This window comes from Pongo abelii, chromosome 16, assembly GCF_028885655.2.
Source record: "Pongo abelii isolate AG06213 chromosome 16, NHGRI_mPonAbe1-v2.0_pri, whole genome shotgun sequence".
NCBI lineage: Eukaryota > Metazoa > Chordata > Mammalia > Primates > Hominidae > Pongo > Pongo abelii.
Genome location: NC_072001.2, coordinates 83,261,628 through 83,289,593, shown reverse-complemented (window position 1 = coordinate 83,289,593; position 27,966 = coordinate 83,261,628). Strand labels below are relative to the sequence as shown.

Here is a 27,966-nt window from a genome sequence, read left to right as displayed (position 1 = left end):
GCATTCACAAACCCTGAGCTAGAAACAGGGTGCTGATTGGTGTGTTTACAAACCTTGAGCTAGATACACAGTGCCGATTGGTGTGTTTACAATCCGTTAGCTAGACATAAAGGTTCTCCAAGTCCCCACCAGACTCAGGAGCCCAGCTGGCTTCACCCAGTGGATCCCGCACCGGGGCTGCAGGTGGAGCTGCCTGCCAGTCCCACGCAGTGCGCCCGCACTCCTCAGCCCTTGGGTGGTCGATGGGACTGGGCGCCGTGAAGCAGGGGGTGGTGCTCGTAGGGGAGGCTTGGGCCGCACAGGAGCGGGGGCGGGGGAAGGCTCAGGCATGAAGGGCTGCAGGTCCCGAGCCCTGCTCCGCGGGGAGGCACCTAAGGCCCGCCAGAAATGGAGCGCAGCGCTGGTGGGCCGGCATTACTGGGGGACCCAGCACACCCTCTGCAGCCGCTGGCCTGGGTGCTAAGCCCCTCATTGCCCGGGGCCGGCCGGGCCGGCAGGGCCCTCTGAGTGCCGGCCCGCCGAGCCCACACCCACCCGGAACTCGCGCTGGCCCGCAAGCACTGCGCGCAGCCCCGGTTCCCGCCCGTGCCTCCCCCTCCACACCTCCCCGCAAGCTGAGGGAGCCGGCTCCGGCCTTGGCCAACCCAGAAAGGGGCTCCCACAGTGCAGCGTCGGGGTGAAGGGCTCCTCAAGCCGGCCAAAGTGGGAGCCCAGGCAGAGGAGGCGCCAAGAGGGAGCGAGGGCTGTGAGGACTGCCAGCACGCTATCACCTCTCACTTTGACTAGGTCTGTATAGCTAGGAAAATACTCGACTGACAGTTAGCCAGCAAACTTTTAACACAATACGTTTTTTTGCTATGAATAAACATCTACCTGGTCTTTGGCCTGTAAGAACTTACATTCTACTTAACTTTCAACAAACCAAGTATTGAGTGTCCACTGTGTCAGTGTACTAGACATGGTAAACAAAAATGGTGTCTTTAAATCAAGTAAACAGACAAAAACAAAATAATAGAAAATAATGAAAATTTTTTTAAAAAGTGCAAACACCTATTGAAAACTATGGCTCGGGTAATGCTAGAATACAAAGAATAATTAGATTTTTGTGGAATTTTCAGGAAGAGGTTTCCTGAATGAATGAGCGAGTACGGGTTTTAAGAAAAGGAATCAGCTATGGCAGGCAGGATATTCTAGGCAAGGAAACTAAGGCACTAGAAAAGCTAAAGGGTAGAAGCAAATCAGTCGTGGCATGAGTCCACACCCAGGTGTAATAGAACTGGATCACTGGCCAGGCACGGTGGCTCACGCCTGTAATCCCAGCACTTTGAGAGGCCGAGGCGGGCGGATCATGAAGTCAGGAGATCGAGACCATCCTGGCTAACATGGTGAAACACCGTCTCTACCAAAAACAAAAAATTAGCCGGGCGCGGTGGCGGGCGCCTGTTGTCCCAGCTACGCGGGAGGCTGAGGCAGGAGAATGGCCTGAACTCGGGAGGCGGAGCTTGCAGTGAGCCGAGATCGCGCCACTGCACTCCAGCCTGGGCCAAAGAGCGAGACTCCATCTCAAAAATAAATAAATAAATAAATAAAAGAACTGGATCACTGTTTGGAGGAGGGAAACTCCACTCTTAATAACTTCTACTTGTGTTTAGTAAGTAGCGTTAATAACTCCACTTGTGTTTGTGGCTGCAAACACAAGCCAAAGCAGTGCACAATTGACATCTGAAGCCCAATGAATGTCATCAAAACAAAGCACTTAAGTTTTGTTTGGATTTGCTGCCACTAATACACATCATAAAGGCAGATTTTCACACTCATACAATTTTCTGCATTCTTCAGTATCTGTCAGCGTGTTCAAGTACTTTTAATACACAACTTAAAGTCAAGACACACTTCGGAAAACTTTTTCCGAAGAAAATGATCCAAAGAGCAGAATGTGAGTCAATAAACGGAGAAAGGCAAGCAGCGGTTTTCCATCTTCTGTGCCAGTGTGCTGTAAACTTTTACGTCAGGAAAACTGTTTTAATCGATGAGATAATGCCTTTCAAAGTGATTAGCACGGCCGGGCGCGCGGTGGCTGATGCCAGTAATCCCAGCACTTCAAGTGGCTGAGGTGAGCGGATCACCCTGAGGTCAGCGTCCAGACCAGCCTGGCCAAAATGGCGAAACCCCGTCTCTAGTAAAATACAAAAATCAGCGGGGCGTGGTGGCGCCCGCCTGTAATCCCAGTTACTCAGGAGGCTGAGGCAGGAGAATCGCTTTAAACCGGGAGGCGGAGGTTGCAGTGAGCCAAGATCGGGCCATTGCACTCCAGCCTCGGTGACAAAAAATAATAATAATAAAATAAAAAAGGGCTTAGCATAGTATCTGGCCAGTAGGAAGAAATTATGATTATTATTTTGACCTTAGACCTCTCTTAACTGTCTGAAATTCGGGTTTCTTACAGGACACAGGCGGCCTCTGAGGCTCCCGCCAGCGGAGACAATCTCCCATTAAAATAGGCATCGGTTAAATATTTGCTGAACAAAGTAAACTATCTCTCCCCGGACCCCATTGAGCGCCCACTCGAGATCCGGCCCGGAGCCGGGCGGGACTGGCCCGTGGGTCCCACACGCCGTATAAGGGGGTGGAGAACACCCCACACGCCCAGACCAATAGGCGGGGTGAACGAGGACCGTGTTCACCACCTCAGCCCGGCTCGCGGCATGCCTTCTGCTCGCCTCCGGGCCTGCAGGGGCTTTCCATCGCGGGTCAGGCCGCGTTCCACTTCTGCCAGCAGTCCAGACACGCCCCTTCGGGTGCAATCCCCGCCCCTCACACACCTGGCCCCGCCCTGTAGGGAGCTCGGCGGTCCTCTCTGCGCCAGGTCTTCTTAGCGCCCGCCGGGGCCACGCCCACCCCCGACGCTCTGAGGTCACCTACAGGGCAGACCCTCGGTGGGCGGAGGGACGGAGGGAAGATGGCGGCAGAGACCGGATATTGGCGCTGCCTCGCCGAATCCCGGACGGGTGCTGAGGAGGTGGTTCATCTGTGGCCAGCGGCGCTTCGGAACCCGCGCTGGGGGAACCCTGGCGACGGGGCCTGGCCCTGCTATATGCGGGGGCCTCGGCTGGAGTGAGCGGCGTGGAGGCCTCTTTCCTCCGGCTCTTTCCTTGTTGCTGCGAGAGCGAGAGGGCCGCGGGCGGCGGAGGCAGCGGGGCCGGGATGGAGGACGTTAACTCCAACGTGAACGCGGACCAGGAGGTGCGGAAGCTGCAGGAGCCGGTGAAGAAGCTGGGGAAGCAGCACGAACAGCTGAGGAGCCGCTCGCTCTGTGCTGGGGCCGGGATCCATCGGCCCGGCAGGGCGGTTCGCCGGCTTCTCCACTCCCTTCTACGGCGCGGGGTCCCCTTGGGGCTTCCCCTTGGGCCTCAGCGCAAAGTCGGGCGGCGGGGCCGGGTGGACCCGAGGGGGACGAATAACGAGGAGCTGCGGGACGCCACCTTTTTGCTGGCGGCGGGGGAGGGCGGCTTGCTGGACGACCTGGAGCGTCCGTCAGGCTAGGAGGAGGGGGAGGAGAGCTGGTGAGCGCGGGGCGCCGGGCGGGGCTGGGCGGGGACGCCCCGGGGGCGGAGGACATCCCCGAGGGTCCCTCTGGTCGGGTGCCTGGCTTTGTGTAGCCAGCCAGGTCCGCTCTCGGCGGGTACTTGTGGTCTTCTTGCTCTGGCAGAGGGGAGGTCAGTTGGAGTTGGGGGTTCGAGGCTTGAGAGTACAGGGCTTGGAGCTCCTTCTCTGGATTGTGGACCCTCTGGGTGCTGGGACCTATTGGGGTTGGTGGGTTGGTTGGATCCAGAAGGGCTGTTCGCCGTGGGGAGGAGTCGGAGGTGGGAAACTGCTTTGTAGGCAGAGATTCTGCTTTGTATAAGAGACCAGAGCTGGTCTGGGCATTTTGGATGTTGGGGAGGGGTTTGGCTTGATGAGGTATCACCAAGTCCGGGGGGCAGACCAAAGTCGTCTACGTCTATGCAGCGGTTGGTGTTTGGGATCAATTTCTAGCGGGGATGGGGAGACCATGTGGATCAGCACTCCCCTTTGGGTAGTGGGGTAAAGCTTGCTCTGTGTGAAGAGGTCAGAGAATGGTGCTGTTTTGTGTGAAGAATCAAGGGTGGAACAAGAACCCTGGCTCTGATTTTTTAAAACAAGAATTGATTGGCATTTTGCAGAGCTCTGAATTGACATTTATCACATCTATCCTTCATTTCCATGTCCTCCTATGGGCAGAGAAAGAGTCCTATTTTAATACCTAAACCAAAGCTGTATTGTCATAAGCCACTTCTTGATGAAATTGCGACCCACATCTTAATATCACTTTCATGTGCCTGCTGGCGGGGAGGCTTTTCCCCTCATTTTATTATAAAGATGTCTGTGGGAAATTCTCTTAATTCATCCTTTTTAAAATTGTACCTTTTAGCTAAAATGTCTCTGCTCTGTTGAAATTCAAACTTCTAACTTAGTGAAATCGAAATCATTCATAGACTATAGTATTGCAGGGCTCGAACTGTGCAGTGTTCTGAGGTAGTTAAGAGCTTTGCTGGATTCAGGCCCTGGTTTTGCCACTTACTAGCTGTATGACCTTGAGCAAGTTATTCTGAGCTTCGCTTTCTTCCTCTATGATGGAGAAAATGATAATAGCACTTACCTCTATAGAGTTATGAAAATTTAGTAAGATAATCCATGTATGCATTTAGCACTGTTGAAATCTTGGCTCACTGCAAACTCCGCCTCCCAGGTTCACGCCATTCTCCTGCCTCAACCTCCCGAGTAGTTGGGACTACAGGCACCGGCCACCACGCCCGGCTAATTTTTTGTTTTCATATTTTTAGAAGAGATGGGGTTTCACTGTGTTAGCCAGGATGGCCTCGATCTGACTTCGTGATCCTCCCGCCTTGGCCTTCCAAAGAGCTGGGATTACAGGCGTGAGCCACCGTGCCCGGCCTGTTACTCTTAAGCCTAGCTATTTAAATCAAACATTTTGTGAGCTCTTACATGATGTTATAGGAGACTCTGAAGATTCTCAAGCGTTGATCCATGTTCATAAGGCAGTTATAGTCTTGTTGAGAACTAAGTTTTATGCAGATAAATAAACTAGAAAGTGTATGGTGAATTGCTGAAAGAGAGATAGAACAAAAGTACTGTCAGTGTGCAGTAACTGGGAAGAAAACAGTCGTCCAAAGTAGATGGGCCAAACTTTGAGGAGGAGGCTTTGGAGTCTGGAAGTGAGGAAAGAGTGGGAAGGGCATTTTATGCTCTGACAAGAGCAGAGTCAGAGATATTTGTAACTCCCAGTTAGGAAGATTTGAATAACAGAAGTACTCTTGAGTATGTGGTGACAAACCTTTATTTTTTATTTACTTTTTTTTTTTTTTTTGAGACGGAGTCTCGCTCTGTTGCTCTGGCTGGAGTGCAGTGGCATGATCTCAGCTCACTGCAACCTCCGCCTTCCGGGTTCAAGCAATTCTTCTGCCCCAGCATCCCAAGTAGCTGGGACTACAGGTGCCCACCCCCATGCCCAGCTAATTTTTGTATTTTTAGTAGAGATGGGGTTTCACCATACTGGCTAGGCTGGTCTCGAACTCCAGACCTCGTGATCTGCCCGCCTTGGCCTTCCAAAGTGCTGCGTGAGCTACCACACCCAGCCGACAAACCTTTATTACCAGGTGATGTCAAATATTATTAGAGCTGACTGTGGTAGTGACAGTTTTTCATATAAATGTGAAATTGCATCCTCCCAAAGGAATCCTGAGTATGTATGCACTTTAAAAGAACCCAGAATCATCTAAATATTGTCACATGACTCTTGCAAGTGATGATAATAGTGATGCTCATAATAATGAGGATTAGCTGCACTCATCAGCCTGTAGAAAGTAAAAAGTTTCCTTTTCAAAATTTCCTTTCTTGTTAAAGAATAAATCATAAGTGTTAGAAATAATAGTTTCTTTTAAAGACTAACTTCCTTCAAGCCTCCTCTCCTCTGTGCTAATAACTCTTTGTTAAGCCCTATCCTATGTAGCTGTTAGATTTAAGGGAATAAGTATATTCTATGTCCTTGTACTTTAACCAAGATATTTGTGCTGGACATGCTCACAGGCACGTTCCAGCTCACAGCCTATGCCTCTTCCTTATTTGGAAATAGTATTACTTTTCTAAGTCATTTCGCAGGCAACTTCCTCTTTTCCTTTGTTCTCTATTGCCTTTCCCTATATAGGAAAGTTTTAAGTTATTAGTCAGTCGGGTTTAATTTAAATTGTGAGATCCAGCTCCAGCCAATGGAGACAGGACACAAGCTGCATAAGTGATTAAAAACTGCTTCCCTCCTTTGTTTGGGTGTGCTGTCGCCATTGTTTGATCTGTGAGGAGCACCCTTTCTGCAGAAAGTAAAATTGCCTTGCTGAAAAAACTTTTGTCTAAATGCTGGTTTTTCCTTGTGGTACCTAGGAACAAGCATTCTGTTTCTAAATAAACATTTTACTTATAACAATGGCGGTGGCCTGTACAGGGAGCCATTCTCCTCCGGGGGCGGGGGGGTGGGTCTCTGGTCCTCTCTCATGAGGAAGGCGCCCCACTGCCTTGTTGCGGAGGCCTCAGGGTAAGGAATCGAGACCCACCAGGTGTGACAAATAAACTGGACTCTCAGCAACGTGGAAAGAAACCAGCTGGTGACCTGGAGTAAAAGATCCTCACATACCATGTGGACCAGGCAACTCTGCACAGACCAAGGAAGGAAATGCCAGGGGAGCCAGTAAAATACTTCCTTGGTGGTCAGGACTAAGGAAAAAGAAGCCACAGGGCGGTGAAGCATTCTTTGGTTGGGACATACCAAGGTAAAGCATTCCTTAGGACTAAGGAAAGAAAAGCCACCGGGGGAGGGGTGGTGAAGTATTCCTTGGTCGAGGTGTCTTGGAGGTTAAAAAGAGGTGAAAAATCCCCATTAGGGGGAGATTGAACCTCACAGAAACTTCCAGTCATAGGAAAAATGTTCAAAACTTCCCTTTCCCCTCTTCTTGGGGGAAGAAAGAGGCAAGGGAAAGACCAACAGAGAGGAAAGAGAAACTAGGAAAGGAAGTCAGAGAGAAAGCGAGAGCAGCGAGCATGGCTCTACGTTGTTGCGGATCGCTGGCACCTGGCAGAGCGGCGGTGGCTGGGGCACTCTCCTCGCTCCTGGCTGCACAGCCAGAGCCACCCAGGCTGCCGGCCCCTGAGCCCCGCACCTTCCGCGCCCCTCGGGTGCATCCTGCCACCCTCGGAGGCTGGCTGACCATGGACGCCTGCAAGTTGGAGCCGAGTGGGAGACTATGAGCGCACTGGGGCCAGGAGCCTGTGCCAGGCAGCCAGGCGCGCCAGAGGGTGGGTCCCTCTCCCCAGCCTGGCTCTGTGTGGAAGAAGAGGGCAGGGACCAGCACCAGGAGGAGAGCAAAGGAGGCGAAGGGGCATGACTCATGCAACTTGGGGCAGGCATCTATCTGCCTAGCCTCTAGGCCGGCGGTGGCCCAGACTGTGGCCACGTAGATCCCACCCAGCCCAGAAGACTAAGTGTAAGAGAAAGAGGAAACGGGATGACAGAAAAAGAGAGAGCCCAAATGAGAGAGAGGGAGGGAGAGAATAAGTGAAAGACTGAAAGAGACAGAGATCAAAGAAAGACACAGAAGGTAAGACTGGGAAGAGAAATAGTGTAAAAGGTAGTCAAAAAGTTGAGGCATGTCAAAGATTGTGAAAGTTGAAAAAAATGTTATAAAAGGGAATTTATGCAAGAAATATTGTATAATTTAAAAGTAGGCATCCTGAATGTAAAACTATTAAACAGTTTATGTGCAAAATATGTAAAGAAAGTAAAATATACTTTTAGTAAAAGAATTATAAGGAGGCATAAGAATACAGATTTTTACCCACATTAAAAGGTTAAAAAATAAGTGCTAAAAAAATTCAAAAGGAAAATGAATATTGCTAAACCAAAAAGAAATATCCAAGTACCTTATTAAAAAAAAAATCTTGTTCCATCTGCATCAAAGAACCCAGGCCAGGGCCCTCTAAGCTCAGGCTTAATGCCAACGAGTTTCCACCTCCAGCAGCTCTTATAGAGGCTGCAGTGCGAGCTGGCTGGAGGACCTAAGCACAGACAGACACTTCGTGTGCGGGGGAGGGGGCCGGGCAACCATTAGCCAGCCAGCCCAGCCCAAGGCCAGGGGCCAGATGGCGGGGTCTCAGGGAGGAGCAAGGTCCAGGGGCAGCCGGGTGAATCACAAGGCCCCTCATCCCCAAGGCCTCAATGCATGGGAGCGGTGAGGGCCATAAGGAGGCCAAGACCTTAAGAGGTGGTGGGGCTGCATTGTCCGCAGTGCTGAGCTAGGGTGGAGTGGGAGGCTTCACCATGGGGCCTCAAGCCCCAGGATATGCAGAGTTCTGACAAAATAAGGAGCCCCAAAGGATCCCTCAGAGACAACATAAGTAAAAACAAGGAAAAAGAAACTTCTTAGCAAAAAGGCACTAGGGACTATAAAGTCAAAAAGATACCTATGGGTTACCTTACTTACATTCCACTGCTGATGCCCCCACATTTAAAACAAAAGATCAGTTTCTTAGAAATTATATACTTATCTTCCACTTTCCCTTCCCTCAGAACTAAAAGTCTTTTAGCACAGGTACCAATCCTAGAATTTCCAGTACACTACCACCAGCCTGGGGACCACGTCCTCATCAAAGCATAGAAAGAAGAAAAACTGGAGCCAGCCTGGGAAGGACCCTACCTTGTGCTGCTAACCACCGAGACTGCCTTTTGCACAGCAGAAAAAGGATGGACACATCATACCCCAGTCAAGAAAGCGTCATCACCTTCAAAATCATGGGACGTTATTCCAAGGTCAAGCCCTACCAAATTAAGGCTAAGAAAAGTTTTATCTATCTTTTTCTTTTTCTTCCCTTTAACTATTCCCCATCTTATTATTCATGTAACTAGATCTAACTCACCTGAAGTTATTACTTTTGATGCCTGTTTAGTTACACCTTGTGAAGATTTAAATAACCAAAGACAGCTTACTACTTCAGAAAAATATCTCTGTCCCTCTTGGACTTCCTTAGTTTAGAAAGACATAATAAGTTCCTATAAGGATACTAATAATCCAGAGAATGGTAGCTATATTAATTGGTAGGAATTGGACTCTTGTCCCTCTAAAACAAAATCTCTATATTCTGCTTGGTCTAATATCCTATAGAACACTAAAAGTCTAAGGTGGACTGCTTCCAGAGGTCTTTGTCCTTAAAACCATATATCCATTTCACCAAAAGAGTTGCTCTTTCTAGCTGTCAACATAACCAATGTAATCCTATACAGCTTACTATTACTATTGCAACATCTGAAAACTCCTCTGCTTCATTAAGTCATATTTATAACATGGGAACTGACATTTCAGAAAAGGATCCTAAAGGAATTTTTAAAATACGCTTTATTGCTCCTTCAACCTCTCCATCAATCACTCCTCCCAAACATAGTGACAAAACCAAAGTCTCTGTAGTAGAAGTAAAAAATCTAAGGCAAACCATAGCAATTAAGACAGGGTATCAGGATGTAGATGCCTAGCTAAAATGGATTAAATTTTCCATCCACACTTGAAATAAAAGCCATTATTATGCTTGTGTGCACAGTAGGTCAGAGGCTCAGGTTGTCTCCTTTCCACTCAGATGGTCCTCTAATCAACATGACATGGACTGCATGGTAGCTCTTTTTCAAAATCCTACAGCCTAAGATAGTAAACTGTGCCAAACTCTCTCTGCTATTTCCTAAAGTGCAGTACCCCAAGGACCATTCAGCCTCCATCTTCCAAGACCAATTTTATCTCGTGTCTCCAATGACAAGGGGAAAATTTGTCATTCCTTGGAGACTTAACAGAATGCAGTAAGGTCAGGCACTTCCAAAAGCTGACCCATCAGTCCACCCTTATTCATCCCCAAGCAGATGTATGGTGGTATTATAAAGGACCTTTGCTGGACACTCTGCCAAATAATTAAAGCAGTACTTGCGCTCTAGTTCGATTGGCTATCCCTTTTACCCTTGCATTTCATCAACCAGAAAAACTTCTTCTTTTAAAAACTCAAGCAAAACAACTAAGCCAAAACATGTTTTAAAAAAAAAAGGTTTAAAGAAAAATATAAAATCAAGAGGAGGGAATTGTAGAAAGTAAAAAGTTTCCTCTTCAAAGTTTCCCTTCTTTTTAAAGAATAAATCATAAGTGTTAGAAATAATACTTTCTTTTAAAGACTAACTTCCTTCAAGCCTCCTCTCCTCTGTGCTAATAACTCTTTGTTAAGCCCTATCCTATGTAGCTGTTAGATATAAGGCAATAAGTAAATTCTATGTCCTTGTACTTTAACCAAGGTATTTGTGCTGGACATGCCTCTGTTCCTTTGTTCTCTATTGCCTTTCCCTATATTGGAAAGTTTTAAGTTATTAGCCAGTCGGGTTTAATTTAAATTGTGAGGTCCAGCTCCAGCCAATGGAGACAGGACACAGTAGCAGGGACAAGCTGCATAAGGGATAAAAATTGCTTCCCTCCTTTGTTCGGGTGTGCTGTCGCCATTGTTTCATCTGTGAGGAGCACCCTTTCTGCAGAAAGTAAAATTGCCTTGCTGAAAAAACTTTTTGTCTAAATGCGGATTTTTCCTTGCAGTACTGAGGAGCAAGCATTCTGTTTCTAAATAAACATTTTACTTATAACAAGTCCACTTTAAATGATGTATTATTAGAACACATTGAGTCCACTTGGAGAAGCCGATTAAGTCTTGGGCTGCTTTGGTTCCTGAGCATGAGTTTTATTAAGCTTTGTCAAGTCTTCCTAAATACTATGCCAGGAGTTTCTTTTGACCAGATGATTCCTGCTTATTGCTTTGATCCTGGCTTCATATCTAGATATTATAGATGTCCTACACTTTTTCTGAGAACATTTGTGTGAATTGAAAGTTGGATAAATCATATGTAAAATGCATTGAGGCATGTGTGTAGGGTAAAAGTTATAGGGGGTGGATGTCAGTGGCAGGAAGATTTGAAGTTGAGATTTTTTTCTTTCTTAGCAAGCTAAAAATCTACCTTCTGTAACTTCTAGCCATTGCATCTTCTTTTTCATTTAGAGGAGTGTTTCCTCCAGAGTGTATATACCACAAAATGTTAGTTCTGAAGATGTCAATAAATACCATGTAGGAAAAAAAAGTGGGTGGGTCCTGGGGTTGAATAAATGTGGGAAAAAACTGGTTTCAACAAAGATAAACAAGTTTCTTTAATGCTGGGCTCTTGGAGATGCTAATGTGTACTGAACATAGTAAATCTCTAGGGAGTATGGTTTGTTCCTAAATCTAATCAAGCTCCCAAGGAACTAGCATCTTATAGAACACACATAGAAAATAGTGCTCTACAGTAGTCACTTTCACACTTTTTTTCTTGGATCCAACTTCATGATAAGACATACATTTTAACTCATAATCTATTCACTGTATATGAATGACTGAAACAGAAGTTTCACAAAATTATGATTACGTTTACCACAAATGGTGTACTCTAATATTTTCCTTCTGTTTCATTAGAAAAAAAATCCCTAAGCTGATTTTGTGACCCATGAATGAGTTTCATTTCTCACTTTGAAAACACTGTTCTAGAATAACAGAAAGATCTAGGGACGAGAACTAACATCACTATGCATCACAGTTTGTCAGTCTGTGCCAGGCAGCTTTTAAATATTTTTTGCCTCTAATTTTTATACGTTTATGAGGTAGGTATCATTTTCTAGGTAAGGACACTAATCTCTCTCCAAGCCAAGTAACACACAGTAAATAATGGCACCAGGATTTGAATCTGGGTCTTTATACATCATAGCCTATGCTGTTCTCACTGTATTTTGCTTTTTCCAAGTATAACCCCGTTTTTACATGAATGGCCCCTTCACATATTTGAAGACTACTGTCGTGTCACTGCTGACCCTTTCTCCCTGCCACACACGGTGAGCATTCCCTTCTCCAGAGTCAATAATCCGAGTTAGTTTAACCATTCGTTAGATAATGTAATTCTCTGATCCTTCAACCATGGTTATTTTTTCTTAATTAACCCTTAATTGCTCATTGTCATTATACATTGTGCCCAGCATTTTAGATGATATTTGACCAGGCAGAGTGTGTGGTGGGTATGAGCCAAATGCTGGTTTTTTTTTTTTTTTAAACCAAATATTTCATTAACAGTTTTAACTTCTGTTACTTATGCTTAATATGAACCAGAAGTATCAACTTCTCTCCAAAATGTTTTATACATAAGATGTTAAACTGAGTCTTCCTAATCTTGTTTTTGTGTAGTGGATTTTTTTTTTAAGCTTAAATATAAGGCTTTTATTTTTATTTTTTATTTTTTTAGGTGTGCTTAGATTAAATATAAGGTTTTTAAATTTCGTTTTGTTAGTTTTTATTTAGACATTTAATATTACACTTTCTATTTTGTCATCTTTATATTTGGTAGGCATACCTACTATGTCTTCATTCAAATTGTTGATAAAAATATTGACAGAATAAATTACTCAGAAGTGTGCAAGTCAACTAGACTCACTTTAGATTAACACAGTCCATTAATCAGCACGCATTATGGTTGTTTAATAACAACTAGTTCTGTCTATTATTGTCAGGCCCATATGACATTTTGTGTGGATATTAGGAAAGATTTTGTCAAGTGCTGTACTATAATTAAGTTATACTGTGCCTACAAGATTCTCACCTACAGTGAAGAATACTACATTACTAACGTTTGAAAATAACCATTGCAGTTGATTCAGTTCAACTTGCTCATGGTGAATCTTCTAGCTAGGATTTCATGTATTCACTTTTCCTTTCTTAACTTCCAAACGTTCTTTTTAATCTAATTTTGAATTTTGCAAGGAATCAGTTTTGTCTGGACTTTCTAGACACTGTTTATTTTTCTCATGAGAAATTATCATATTTCCTTTTATCCAGACTTTTGATCCTACCAATGTTCACCATGATATTAGTGATAAAATTTCTGTTCCTTTCCATCATTGGGAGTGATATGCCTAAACCCATGTCAAGCTACATCCTGGCTCACTGGATAAGTTTATGAAGATGCTTTAAACTCATACTGACTTCTCAAGAATAACCTTTGTTGATAAATGTCCCAATTCAGAGACAGGTAGCTCTGTGGTTTTTAGTCTTTTTTGTCACTTGTGGCTCTTCACTGCTGAGAGTTTATTTATTACATGACTTCTTTGTTTATGTATGCTTTTTGTAGAGGGCCATTGGTAAAATTTGCCTGTAATTTAATCTGATAAGCCTAAGTTAATAAAACAATTTGTGTACTTATCACCACTTATCTAAATAGTTTGGCAGTCATTCACTGATTAACGTACTAACATCTTGGGAAATTTTATGTTTTCTAGACTCTTCTGTACCAAAGAGATGTTACTTTAAAGGAATGTGGTTTCTTTGTGTGTGTGTGTTAGATTAATCAGCTTTTTTTTTTTTTTAAGACAGGGTCTTGCTATGTTGCCCAGGCTGGTCTCAAATGCCTAGGCTCAAGCAGTCTGCTCACCTTAGCCTCCCAAAGTGTTAGGATTACAGGCATGAGCCACCATGTCTGGCCCTCTATTCCCTTGTTTGCAGTGGTTTTCCAGTCATTCTAAAATGGCTTTAAAATTTTTTCTTTAATGGAACAAATTCTTAGAGTACCTGTGTGCAGCACAGTGTTGGGAACACTGAGAGACATGATAATACAAGTTTTTTCTTTTTTTTCTTTCCTTTTTTTTTTGAGACAGAGTTTTGCTCTGTTGCCCAGGCTGGAGTGCAGTGGCACGATCTCGGCTCACTGCAAGCTCTGCCTCCCGGGTTCACACCATTCTCCTGCCTCAGCCTCCCGAGTAGCTGGGACTACAGGTGCCCACCACCACGCCCGGCTAATTTTTTGTATTTTTAGTAGAGATGGAGTTTCACCATGTTGGCCAGAATGGTCTCGATCTCTTGACCTCGTGATCCACCCGTCTTGGCCTCCCAAAGTGCTGGGATTACAGGCGTGAGCCACTGCGCTGGGCCCCAGGTTCTTACTTTCTTAAAAAATAGAATTTAGCCAAGCAAGGCCCCATAGTTGGTAACAGTCTATTACAGTCACTATTGTGTGCCCATGTTTTATATGCCAAGTGTTGTGTAAGCAGCGGTCTCCAACCTTTTTGGCATCAGGGACTGGTTTCGTGGAAGACAATTTTTCCACGGACTGGGGGTGGCAGATGGGGGTTGATTTCAGGATGATTCAAATGCATTATATTTATTGTGCACTTTATTTCTGTTATTATTACAGTGTAATATATAATGAAATGATTATACAACTCAGCACAATGTAGAATCAGCGAGGGCCCTGAACTTGTTTTCCTGCAACTAGATGGTCCCTTCTGGGGTTGATGGGAGATTGTAACAGATCGTCAGGCATTAGATTCCCATAAGGAGTGCCCAACCTAGATCCCTTGTGTGCACAGTTCACGATAGGGCTCATGCTGCTATAAGAATCTAATGCTACCGCTGACCTGAAGAGGTGGAACTCAGGCGGTAATGCAAGCAATGGGGACTCGCTGTAAATACAGATGAAGCTTTGCTTACTTGCTCAGCCACTCATCCTGCTATGTGGCCTGGGTCCTAACAGGCCGCTGACTGGTACTGGTCCATGGCCTGGGGGTTGGGGACACTTGGTGTAAGGCATTTTATTTATTTTTTTGAGACACAGTCTTGCTCTGTCGCCCAGGCTGGAGTGCAGTGGTGTGATCTCGGCTCACTGCAACCTCCACCTCCCAAGTTCAAGCGATTCTCCTGCCTCAGCCTCCTGAGTAGCTGGGATTACAGGCACATGCCACCACGCCTGGCTAATTTTTAGTATTTTAGTAGAGATGGGGTTTCACTGTGTTGCCCAGGCTGGTCTCGAACTCCTGAGCTCAGTCAACCCACCCACCTCAGCCTCCCAAAGTGCTAGGATTACAGGCGTGAGCCACCGCACCTGGCCACACATTTTTTTTTTTTTTTAATTGAGATAGAGAACTCGCTGTGTTACCCAGGCTGGAGTGCAGTGGTGGAATCCACAGCTCACTACAGCTTTGACCTCCCAGGCTTGAGTGATTGTGTTACCTCAACCTCTTGAGTAGCTAGGACCACAGGTGTGTTACACCACGCCTGGCTAATTTATTTTTTATGTTTTGTAGAGATAAGGTCTCACTATGTTGCCCAGGCTGGTCTTGAACTCCTGGGCTCAAGTGATTCACCTGCTTCAACCTCCCGAAGTGTTGGGATTACAGGCGTGAGCCATTATGCCCAGCTCCTTTACACATGTTAAATCATTTAAAGTGTACAATTTTGTCATACTTACTATTCTTTCTTTATTGTAAAATGTACATAACAAAATTTACCATGATAATCATTTTTAAGTGTACAGTTCAGTGGCATTTAAGTACATTCACATTGTTGTGCAGTCATCACCACCATCCATCTCTAGAACTTTCATCTTCCTCGACTGAAACTGTGTACCCATTAAAGAACAATTGCCTGTTCCCATGGCCCCCAGCCCCTGGCAACTACCATTCTACTTTCTGTGTCTATGATTTTGACCATTCTAGGTACCTCATATAAATAGAATCATACAATATTTGTTTTTTTGTGTCTGGCTTATTTAGCATTATGTTTTCACAGTACATCCATGTGGTAGAATGTGTCATGTTATCCCCATTTTACAGTAAAAGAAGCTAAACCCAAAGTTGCATAGCTAATAAAGTGAAATTGAGATTCACACCAAACCTAAAAGTCATGTCTAATGAAGAACGTTTGACCTTGTTTTATTTAGCCTATTTAGCTTGGGAAGAGAACTTTCTGAATATTTGAAGGACTATAATAAGGATTATTACTTATATAACTCCTCATCATTACACTAATAGGTGTAAATTAGAGGCAGGCAAATTTTGATTTAGTAGAAGGAAGGATTTTCTAATAGAGCTGTTTTTGGATGATATGGACTACTGGAAAAAATTGTTGGAAATAACCTTCAGAAGACTGCCAAATGTTCCTGTGGCAGGGAATGTTACAAAGAAGTAAAAAAGTTGAGTTATCTGAATTCTAAGTGTTCTTTTAATTCTGTTGTGGTCTGTGTGGGAGCATAAGATAGCTTCAAGACAAAGTGCTAAGCTTAAGTGTGGGAGAGATCTTTAGCAATGGAAGCATCATGGATTTTTTATTTTTAAGTCTATGGCGCATTTCTCTAAATATCCTCAGTAATGGCCAATTGTTTTCCTCTTGAGGGTAGGTTTGAATTTTGAAAACCATTAGAAGTCCTTATCATGCCTGGTGAATAAAAATGGATTAGCAAGATACTTAGAAGTCCTCAGCAGTCCAATGCCAGTTTGCCTTTTTCCTAGATTTACTTGCTTTTCCCAGAACCTTTATGAACATTTATGTTGGCATTTGATGTTCATCCCTTTTTTTCTCTTCCTCTTACCAAAATTTTCCTTATTCTTCAAGCACGATGCAGATTTTCTTTCCTTTGTGAAGTTGTGAATTTTTAACTTGGTTTACTTCCTCTTTAATGTTAACCTGTTGAGAGGTGAAGCCAGCTGGACTTCCTGCCTCAAGTGGGGACTTGGAGAACTTTTCTGTCTAGCTAGAGGATTGTAAATGCACCAATCAGTGCTCTGTGTCTAGCTAAAGGATTGTAAATGCACCAATCAGCACTCTGTAAAGTGGACCAATCAGTGCTCTGTAAAATGGACCAATCAGCAGGATGTGGGTGGGGACAAATAAGGGAATAAAAGCTGGCCACCCCAACCAGCAGTGGCGATCCACTGGGGTCTCCTTCTACAGCTGTGGAACCCTTGTTCTTTTGCTCTTCACAATAAATCTTGCTGCTGCTAACTCTTTGGGTCTGTGCCACCTTTAAGAGCTGTAACATTCACCTCAAAGGTTGGAGGCTTCATTGTTTAAGTCAGTGAGACCAAGAACCCGCTGGAAGGAACCAACTGTGGACACACTATCACTGTTTATATATCCTTTCTTAGAGTATATTTAACATGACCACCTTGTACTTTGGTCTGTGTAGTCTAGATTGTGAGCAATCTAAGCAGGAGGACAGTACCATATTCATGTTTAAGTTTCTGAACAGAACCACTGTATAGTAAGACTTCAGTTATACTAATTTAAATGAAATCAGTCTGTCAGTGATGTTAGGTTAAAATGAGGTGAAGCTGTAAACTAATGAGACCGAATTTCTTACATGACCCTTATGCCAGTTACAGATGAGGAATTTCACAGATTCTGAATAATGGCAGTATTGAATCTCTACTTTCCCATGATGAATTAAAGAAGAAAATACTGTCTAGATCTAGTGTCTGATTTTAAAAATCAGTTTTAGAATTAACCAAAATACTGGCATGGCTCTATTTCGTAGGATTACAGAAACACTTTGTTTTAAACTTCTTTATGTACTTTTTGTGATTTCCAAGTTTTCTCATATGAACATGAATTGCTTTTATAATTTAAAAAATCCTACTGATAAAATTTGTCAGTTTCATTACCCCGTGGTCATGTAGGGATCATAATATAACCTGATACATTAAAAGCCATTGATGTTTTCCTTGTTACTTAGTGCTAGTAAGAGTATACATCACAGATGGAGAAATTTTGGTTTCAATAAGTTTAGATATGCATTTTTGATAGAATGGGAACCCAAGACAGCTGATATGATCTTATGATCTATTATACTTGTTTGTTTTAAATTTAACAGTTTAATTGGAAAAAAAAATTTCTTGAATTGGATAGCACCCACGACCAAAAGTGGTTTAGAATGTCTTTTATTCTTGTTTTTAACTTTTCATTTATTTATTTATTTAGAGATGGAGTCTTGCTCTGTCGCTCAGACTGGAGCGTGGTGGCTTGATCTCGGCTCACTGCAACCTCCATCTCCCAGGTTCAAGTGATTCTGCTGCCTAAGCCTCCCGAGTAGCTGGGATTACAGGCGCCTGCCACCATATCCAGCTAATTTTTGTATTTTTACTAGAGACGGGGTTTCACCATGTTGACCAGGCTGGTCTCTAACTCCTGACCTCAGGTGATCCGTCTGCCTTGGCCTCCTAAAGTGCTGGGATTACAGGCGTGAGCCACTGTGCCCAGCCTAACTTTACATTTAGAAAATGAAATTGCACAAGTGTAACTATTAAAATGTTTATCGTATCTACCTAAATAAACTATGTAGTCTGTTTTCATGAAAAACAACAGCAACTTTGTTTTTTAGGAATATCAGATAAGGAACCCAAAACAGTATTGCTCACATCCTGTGAACCTTCTGGATTGCTGATGTTGTTGCTGTTCCTCGGTCCCATCTTTGAGGCCACCCTGCATTCAAAACCCTGTGCCAAATTGCCCAGGGAACCTGGTCCTGATGCCCTGGTAGCCCAAAAGGGCTACTTGCCTTCTCCTTCCACTTACCCAGACCCCTGCCTCCCTACCCTTCTGCTAGGAACATGTCTACAACTATATAAATTCGTGTAATTTTGACATGATATTTGAAAAACACAATTTGGGCAGTAAATAGCAGAATTAAGTAGTGTCTTAATGTAAATGGTTTGTGTTACCACAATACACTGTTTCTTATAGTAATTGTACTAGCCAAAGCACATTGCATGTGACTCCTGTTGCACTAGTTTTTAGTAGCAAAAATGAACTTGTAAAAGAATGTAGGTTTTAAGGCTTTGGTAATATAAGTTCTTCTTTCTTTCTTTCTTTCTTATTTATTTTAAGACAGTTTCATTCTGTCGCCCAGGCTGGAGTGCAATGGCGCGATCTCGGCTCACTGCAACCTTTGTCTCCCAGGTTCAGGTGAGTCTCCTGCCTCAGAGTCCAGAGTAGCTGGGAATACAGGTGGCTGCCACCACGCCTGGCTAATTTTTTTGGTGTTTATTTTTAGTAGAGATGGGGTTTCACCATGTTGGCCAGGCTAACATAATACTTCTTTGTAAAAAAACTTTTTGTAAATGTTTTATGTAAAATGTTTTATATAAGCATACATATATGTACATGTATTTTATATATACATAAAAATCTTGCATACATATATTTATGTGTGTATATGTAAAAACAGTACATGGTAGTAATTCTGCAACTTTTTTTATCCAAAGGTATTTAAAATAGTATTATTAAGAGTGCTATGTATATTCTATTGTATGTAAATACTGTAGAGTATCTGGCCATTTGTGGCTGATAGCTGTTTAGGTTATTTCAAGTTTGTTATCACACGCAATGCTTTATTGAATGTCATTTTTCCTCATGCATGTGTGTAGTTTTCTAGGGTGGATGTTGGGTTGTAGATGCTGGGTCATGGTGTACGTACATTTTTTAATTTACTAGGTCCTTGCCTTCCAAAGTGGCTCCACCAGCTTACACTCCCATCAGCAGCTTGTTAGAGTATCCATGTCTCCCTACCCCAGCTGACTAATGTTAGTTTGTAGCAATCTGTTATAATTTCCTTAATTTGTTGGGCTAAAAAACTACAGAGTTTATCTTGTTTTAATTCTTGTTTCCTTGATTCCCAGTAAGGTAAATATTTTTCCATTTGAGCATCTTTTCATATATTAACTGATCATTTGTAAATCTTATGCAGAGAATTGCCCGTTTACATCCTTTGCCCATTTTCCTATTATTTGGTCTCTTATTGATTTGTAGGAATTCTTTGAATATTCTGGATACAAATTATTTTTATATATGTGGCAGTTATCTTTAGTTTGCTGATTATTAAGATTATTATTATTTTTTTGAGACGGAGTCTCACTCTGTCTCCCAGGCTGGAGTGCAGTGGCACGATCTCAGCTCACTGCAAGCTCCGCCTCCCAGGTTCACACCATTCTCCTGCCTCTGCCTCCCGAGTAGCTGGGACTACAGGTGTCCGCCACCATGCCCGGCTAATTTTTTGTATTTTTAGTAGAGACGGGGTTTCACCGTGTTAGCCAGGATGGTCTCAATCTCCTGACCCCGTGATCCACCCGCCTCGGCCTCCCAAAGTGCTGGGATTACAGGCGTGAGCCACCGCACCCGGCCTGCTGATTATTCTTTAAAGCTGACAATGTCTTCGGTCATTATAGCTGTTTAAATATTTGTTGGTGATTAAATTTATTGATCTTTTACTTGATGCCTTTTTCATTTTGTTTAAGGCCTTCCTGCATGATAGAGATTACTGCAGCTACTCCCCTTTCTTAGTTACCTTCTTTCTGGAACTTAGTTCTTTCTAACTGAGCCTAACTGAGGCTGGGTGAAGCATGTGAAATGTTTTGTCATGTTTTCTTCTGGTTGGCTGTGGGAGGCTATACTCGAGGACTGGTGGAAATTTCAGCTGCACTGTGTAGACTTCAGGTGAAGGCAAACGTTCTCTAGCACAGAGGATCACAGATGAGCCTGCAGAGAAATACTCTACTAGTTTGCAGGCTCTATGTGGGTTTGGATTGTGTTTCCAATGCCTAGCTTCATACTTGGAACACACAGACAGTGAATAAATATTACTTAAAAATTTAACTTCTCCACAATAAATTTTGTGAGCTTCTGGAACTCATTGTTAGCAAAGGCTGTAGAATTGTCTCTGAGAATTTCTAGTAGTACCCTCATCTTTTGAGGGCGGTACAGATGTAAACATGAGTGTGGCCGCATGAACCTCTCCCGAGTGTAGATACAAATACACATATTGCCTGCACATGCACACACTCAGCCTTTCTAAAGTTTCCAAGCTCTCTTTTTTTTTAAAAAAAAAAAACACCTGAATAGTTCAAGTTGTAGACATGAAATAAATACTCTTGAAGATGTCATTTCAAAGCAATCTATGTGCTCCTTTTCCAGCTCAGATGAGGCATTGATCTTAAGGAAAGGCAGTGGTTTTTTGGGTCAGTACAAACCGGCATGGAAAACTGTTACCTTCTTTTCATAGTGATGTTGACAAATCTGCTCAAATGAATGAATTTACTCTTGAATGATTCATTTCAGGGGAAATGGCACAATCACTTCCTTATGCTAGTAGTCAGTGGCCCACAAGAAGAGGTAAGAGTAGAAGAGGCACTCACAACTTTATCAAGATGTGAGCACTGGCTTTAACTTGCCTGAAAAAACTCTCAAGAAATCACTGATCATAAAACATACAATCTATAATTTTTTTTTTTTTTTTTGAGATGGAGTCTCGCTCTGTCTCCCAGGCTGGAGTGCAGTGGTGCGATCTCGGCTCACTGCAAGCTCCGCCTCCCAGGTTCCCGCCATTCTCCTGCTTCAGCCTCCCGAGTAGCTGGGACTACAGGCTCCTGCCACCACGCCCGGCTAAGTTTTTGGATTTTTAGTAGAGACGGGGTTTCACCGTGTTTGCCAGGATGGTCTCGATCTCCTGACGTCGTGATCTGCCCGCCTCGGCCTCCCAAAGTGCTGGGATTACAGGCGTGAGCCACCGTGCCCGGCCACAATCTATAATTTAATTAAATTTTAAAAGTGCCCAGAGACGTTATGGAAACTTTGTATTAAGAATGCAGTATGTGAGTACAGCATAGATATTTGGAGCACCAACTTGGAAGCAGACAGACCTGGCTTCATTTCTGGGCTCAAGTGCTTACTACCTTTGTGACTTATACAAGTTTCTTTCTTTCTTTTTTTTTTTTTTTGAGATGGAGTCTCGCTGTGTCACCCAGGCTGGAGTGCAGTGGCACGATCTCTGCTCACTGCAAGCTCTGCCTCCTGGGTTCATGCTGTTCTCCTGCCTCAGCCTCCCAAGTAGCTGGGACTACAGGTGCCTGCCACCATGCTTGGCTAATTTTTATTTTATTTTATTATTATTTTTTATTTTTGGTAGAGATGGGGTTTCACTGTGTTAGCCAGGATTGTCTCAATCTCCAGACCTCGGACTTATACAAGTTTCTTAACTTCCCTAAGTCTTGGTTCCTCATCTGTAAAAACAGGAAAATATTGCAACCTATCTCCTGGGACTTGTATAAGGATTAAATCAGTTAATGTAAACAAAGCACTTGGAACAATTCCTGAAAATGAGTACTCAATACAAGCTTAGGGTTTTTGTTGTAATAGTAGTATTACCTAGCTTCCATTGAGAGAATCTGACTATATTTAGTTTCCATAAATTATATGATCAAATACAGTTAGATACTAGTTACCATGTAAAACAGATCCCCTAATGGGAAGAAATGAGACTGGTCTATCAGTAATGGGACTCATAATCTCTTTTCTTATTCTCTTTCTCCTTTTTATCAGCTTGTCTTTCCTGCCTGCCTGCCTTCCTGCCTTCTTTTGTTTGTGGCTTCTCATCTCTCTTTTTGTCCTCTTCCACATTTACCATGATTTCCTCCTGTCCCCTCTTCTAATTTGAAGTGCTGAGAAAGGATGTGCTCTCATAAGATCTGATAGGAGAGCTAGTGCCATTTGGCTGCCTCCAGCATTCATAAGGAAAGGATGGTTCTTAACAACCATTAGTATGATCATGAGATGAAACTCGTGTCTCTTCCCTTGGGATCACCCTTCCTTTTGAACCAGGTGGGTCTTCTTACTTCCTCCCGCTTCAATGAAGCATTCTCCTCTGCATATGCTGGGGGAGTAGAAAGAATGCTTGGCACTCAGCTCCACATGGGAGAAATCATATCTATTTAATGCATCACTGTGTACCTCATGCCTAGGACCTGTTGCATAGAAGGTAACAAATATTTGCTGATGGAATGATTCAGTGAAGCAACACTGAAACTGGAGATTTGAACTCTGGTTTTCTTACTCACTAGAGGTATAACCTTGGGTAAGTTACTGAGGTACTCTGAGACTCAGATTCCTTATATAATGTATATAATAATATGACATATGATAATTTATTATATATTTTTAATGAAAATGATATGACATGATAATTTATTATATATAATATTTAATGAAAACAATAATACCTACCTTTAATGGAAAGTTAAAGGATTATAAAACTTTTTTTAAAAAGTGCTTTGCAAACTGTCAAATACCATGCAACTATGAGAGTTATGTGGGAAATTCCAGGAAGTTTAGATAGGTAATTCTTTGCCCTTCTGAAAGTAGGATGTACAGTCAGAGTTGGTGCTTTCCAAGTAACCACCATTTTAAAGCTTGGGTCATAGAGTTAGGCCAAGCGGTCTTTCTTTTCTTTGTCATCCTCTTACCCTAAATAATAGTCTGGTTAATTTGAGGCCAAATAAATGGGCACACAGAGACATATAGATGATTGACTAAGCATTCAGTTTGGCAAAGGCGTTTCCAAAACATATAAACATCTAGCAGCGAGGTGCTATGATCTCAAGTATTCATATATATCCTTTTATTAAATAAGTTTTGGGGCAAAATTTTTCTATTTCTTTTGAATTTTTACTTGAGATTTTAAAATCATTTAGTGAAAAATAAAAGACCCTCAAGTCAGGCAGAAATGATACTGACACAGGAGTTAGAGAAAAGCACCTCTCCCGAGGGGCCCCTCAGTCAAGCTCTCTTAAGTGCTAGTTCTCTAACCTTGGGAGTCAGCCTGGACTCCTGTCTCTCATAGCCCACATCCATCCATCAGCAAATCCCCCTGGCTCCAGCCCCTTTGAAATGCTGTAATCACTTGACTCTGTCAGTAGCCTCCTGCCAGACTCCATGGTTCCATCCTTTATCTGCTATAATTTGTTCTCCACATAGTACCCAGTATGATATGTTACAAACTTGAATTAGATCTGATCTTAGCCTAATCAGAACTCTCCAAAATGCCCCTTCACCCTGGGAACAAAAGCACAACATCCTGAGTATGAAGTCACCCAAAGCCCTTTATGACCTGGCCTCTACCTGCCTCTCAAATCTCATTTTCTACGAATCCCTCCCTGTTCTCATAGCTCCAGCCTCCTTAGATAAGCTAAGCACACTCCATCCTCCAGTCTTTGCAGTTGCTGTTGCCTCTGCCTGGAATAATTTTCCACCATAAGTTTGCCTGCCTTCCCTCTTCTTTTCGCCCAGGTATCCCTTCCAAGGAATTCTTCTCCTCAGCGAAATCTTCCTTGATCACCCCATCTAAGAAAGTACCACTGCCACTCTCTGTCTCCCTACCCAACTTTATTGCCTTCATAATAGTTTTCATGACTGGACATCCCATTGCATATTTATTTGCTTATCTGTTTATTGTGTGTGTCTTCCATGAGAATGTAAGCTTAGTGAGGACACTGATCCTGTATGCTTTGTTCACCACTGTGTTTCCAGTACTTTAACTGGTACTGGCATGTGGCCAATGCTCAGTGAATATTTCCTGAGTGAACAAAGGAATAGTCTTTAGAGAAGTGAGAAAGCATGATATTTGCCTGTGTCTTTTTTTTTTTTTTTTTCATACAACGTCTTGCTCTGCCACCCAGGCTGGAGTGCATTGCTGTGATCATGGCCCACTGCAGCCTTGACTTACCAGGCTCAAACAATCCTACCACCCCAGCCTCCCAAAGTACTAGGATTACAGGCATGAGCCACTGTGCCTGGCTGCCTGTATCTTTAAAAATTCTGAGGTTCTGATTTTCTTTGGATTACTGATACTGTATATTATTTTCGGCTTTAGGTTTTGTTGAAACCAAGGTAGCTGAATTTAACAAACTATCACTATTCCCAGTGATATAAGGCCTGATATAATATATTATATTATATCAGTGATATAATAATAAGTGATATAATAATAATAAGTGATATAATAATAAGTGATATAATAAGTGATATAAATAATAAGTGATATAATAATAATAAGTGATATAATAATAAGGCCTGAACAATTCTTATTTACTACTACATTACTGATAGGATATTGAATCCTTATTTGTATATTTATTTTTATATAATGGTCTTAAGATACAAATAGCATCATTAAAGAAAATATATTTGAAAATAACATTTTTGAAAGGAAGAAAGGTCACTCCCATCACCCTAACATATCCACATGCAGACGTTGTATGCAATTATAATTAGGGTGTACAGAAGAGTTTTTTGGTGTGACATACAAGTATTTTCAACACTGTCTCACATACTCCATGTTAACATTAGGCATTAATTTCTAATGTCTACAGAATAGTTCATTAATTTGCCATATCATAATTTATTTAACCAATTCCCAGTTGTTAGACAATTTGGTTTTGATTTTTCCCCTTTTATTTATTTATTTATTTTTTGAGACACAGTCTCACTCTGTCATCCAGGCTGTAGTGCAGTGGCTTGATCTTGGCTCACTGCAACCTTCACCTCCCAGGTTCAAGCAATTCTTCTGCCTCAGCCTCCTCAGTAGCTGGGATTACAGGCATATACCACCACACCCAACTAATTTTTGTATTTTTAGTGGAGACCGAGTTTCACCACATTGGCCAGGCTGGTCTCGAACTCCTGACCTCAAGTGATCTCCCCACCTCAGCCTCCCAAAGTGCTGGGATTATAGTTCTGAGCCACTTCGCCCAGCCTAGTTTCCCCCTTTTAGATATAATGCTTCAGTAGTGAAGCATGGGTATGCTTTTCTGGTGCCCCCTACCTTCCAATATTTTAGAAGACTGCCTCATGATAAATTTCTAACAGTGGAATAACTGGTTCATAAGACGTGTGTATAATTACAATATTCTAGCATATTGGAAAACATATTTTCTTTCCAAAAGTATTATATCAATAGAACAATATCATTAACAACCTTATCAGTGTGAGTGGTACTATTAATAATTTTGAGGGTTTAATAGGCATCAAATAAAGCCAATTTAATAGGTCTAAAAAACAATAAGACTTTGTTAAAATGTACATTTCTTTAACTGCTATTAATGTTTTTCTCATATACTTGTGAATGATTTATATTTCTCTCTTTAATGGTCTCTCCTTTTTAAACTATTAAGGGCCTGAGAATTTTCTCTCACATTTGAATGAACACTTTCATGGTATATGTAAATATTTTCCTAGTGTATTGTTCTTTTTAGTTTTTCATAGTTAAAAAAAATTTTTAATCTTCATCTGGCTGAATTCATCAATATTTTCTTTGTTCACTGTCCTTTAGACGTTGATGTATGACATGTTAGCTGATCAATGATAATAGACAATGATTATTGTTATAATAAAAATCATTTCAGAGGGTCTCATCATACTTGCGAAATATGGGGTTTAGGAAGGGGCATAATGAAGTGGATACCTCCCTAGGGTGTAATCTATGAGTATGTACTGGCAGGAGGGAAAGAGGAAGAAGAGGGGCAGTTTCCTTCGTCTGTCAAGGCACAACAGCATGTCTCAGAGCATGATGCACACTTAACACGTAGGCAGAAAATGGCTTTCTTAGGCAATCTTTCTTTCGAATGAAATCCCGCTGGCTGGTGGTATTCATCTGCTTTGCCAGTGATGCTCATAAAATGATTCCAAGGCACCGCAGAGCTCTTGAATCTCTCCCAACTATCAAAGGATTATGCTTGGTTTACGTTTCAATATTAGTTACACTATGCTCTGAGCTACTTGCAGGCATTTGTAACCCCAGGTTCTGGAACCTGTAAGATGCAGACACAAATGTTTGCTAGATGAACATTTGAAAAAAATTATTTTAACAATTTTTGAATGTTTTGGCACTTGTTTGGAAATGTATGGAGTGGAAAGAAGTAGGGTGTTTGCATTCTAACCCAGGTCCAGGCACCAAGGGGTTGGCTAATCTTAGATAACTGATTTTTTTTGTGGGCCCCACTTTCCCCATTTAAGAGAGGGCATTAGTCTAGATGATCTCAGAGGTACTTTTCAGTGAGGATTCTATGATTATAGATTGTAAATTAGATAAAATGTCCAGTTAATTGAGTTATCCCACATTTTTAAAACTATGTCCGATCACAAAGAGTAGATTATAAAAGAAACCATCAACCTTTTCATAGCTTCAAAGGTATTGGTTTAATTTGGATTTACTGTGAGTTCTCATGAGTTTCAATACAATGCAGTTTACAGTATGATAGAATTCATATTACAAATATAAGTGCATTGAAATCAATGTTGGACAATTAAACAAGAATGAGAACAAAAAAAGACATTTTATCCTCTAGAGCTGTGCTTGCTGTTCACTATGGTTGGAAAATGTGACTAGTCTGAATTAAGATATGCTGTAAGTACTAAATACTCATGAGATTTTGAAGGTTTGTTATGAAAAAAGGAATATCTCATTAGTGATTTAACATTGATTACCTATGGAAATCATTATCACTAAATATATCTTAAAAATGAATTTTTCCTATTTTTGTACTTTTTAAGATGTGGCTACCAAAAATTAAAATTACAGATGTAGGTCACACTGTGTTTCTATTACATAATGCTCCTTTAGAGGGATAGATTATTTGCATTATTTAAATGAAAGTATTTTTGCTTTTTATTCCAGCATACTTAATCTCCAATGATTTTTAAAATGTTAAATTTATTCTCTCATAGGAAAATGGCTTTGTAAAGAAGCTTGAGCCTAAATCTGGCTGGATGACTTTTTAGAAGTTACAGGAAAGATCTGTGAAATGCTCTCTCTTCTGAAGCAATACTGTTGACCAGAAAGGACACTCCATATTGTGAAACCGGCCTAATTTTTCTGACTCTTATGAAAACGATTGCCAACACATACTTCTACTTTTAAATAAACAACTTTGATGATGTAACTTGACCTTCCAGAGTTACAGAAATTTTGTCCCTATTTAATGAATAAATTGTATTTATTTTTCTCTATATGCCATTTTTGTCTTCATTTTTTGAGTCTGCCTGGAAATTCAGCCAAAGGGTAAAGCTCAACACAGGAACCAGGCAATTAATTCTGGGATGATGACCAGGAAGGCGGTGTCTTTTCTGCCCCAGACTTTTACGGTGTGCCATTACCGAAAAGTCCTTTTCTGTGTCACTAGGCTAGACGGCAGACTAGAC

The 27,966-nt window shown here is 42.2% G+C and overlaps 1 non-coding gene and 1 pseudogene across 1 annotated transcript; one reads left to right on the top strand and one right to left on the bottom strand.

Annotated features, from left to right (window-relative positions):
* Positions 1-1,756: 1,756 nt before the first annotated feature.
* On the bottom strand, positions 1,757-3,580 carry LOC129050050 (uncharacterized; annotated as a pseudogene).
* A 5-nt stretch (positions 3,581-3,585) lies between these two features.
* LOC100938758 (uncharacterized) lies at positions 3,586-27,774 on the top strand. The gene is made up of 3 exons (XR_008513710.1): positions 3,586-16,995; positions 18,833-18,906; positions 27,493-27,774. It is a non-coding gene; the product is annotated as an uncharacterized LOC100938758 (transcript).
* The last annotated feature ends 192 nt before the right edge of the window (positions 27,775-27,966 follow it).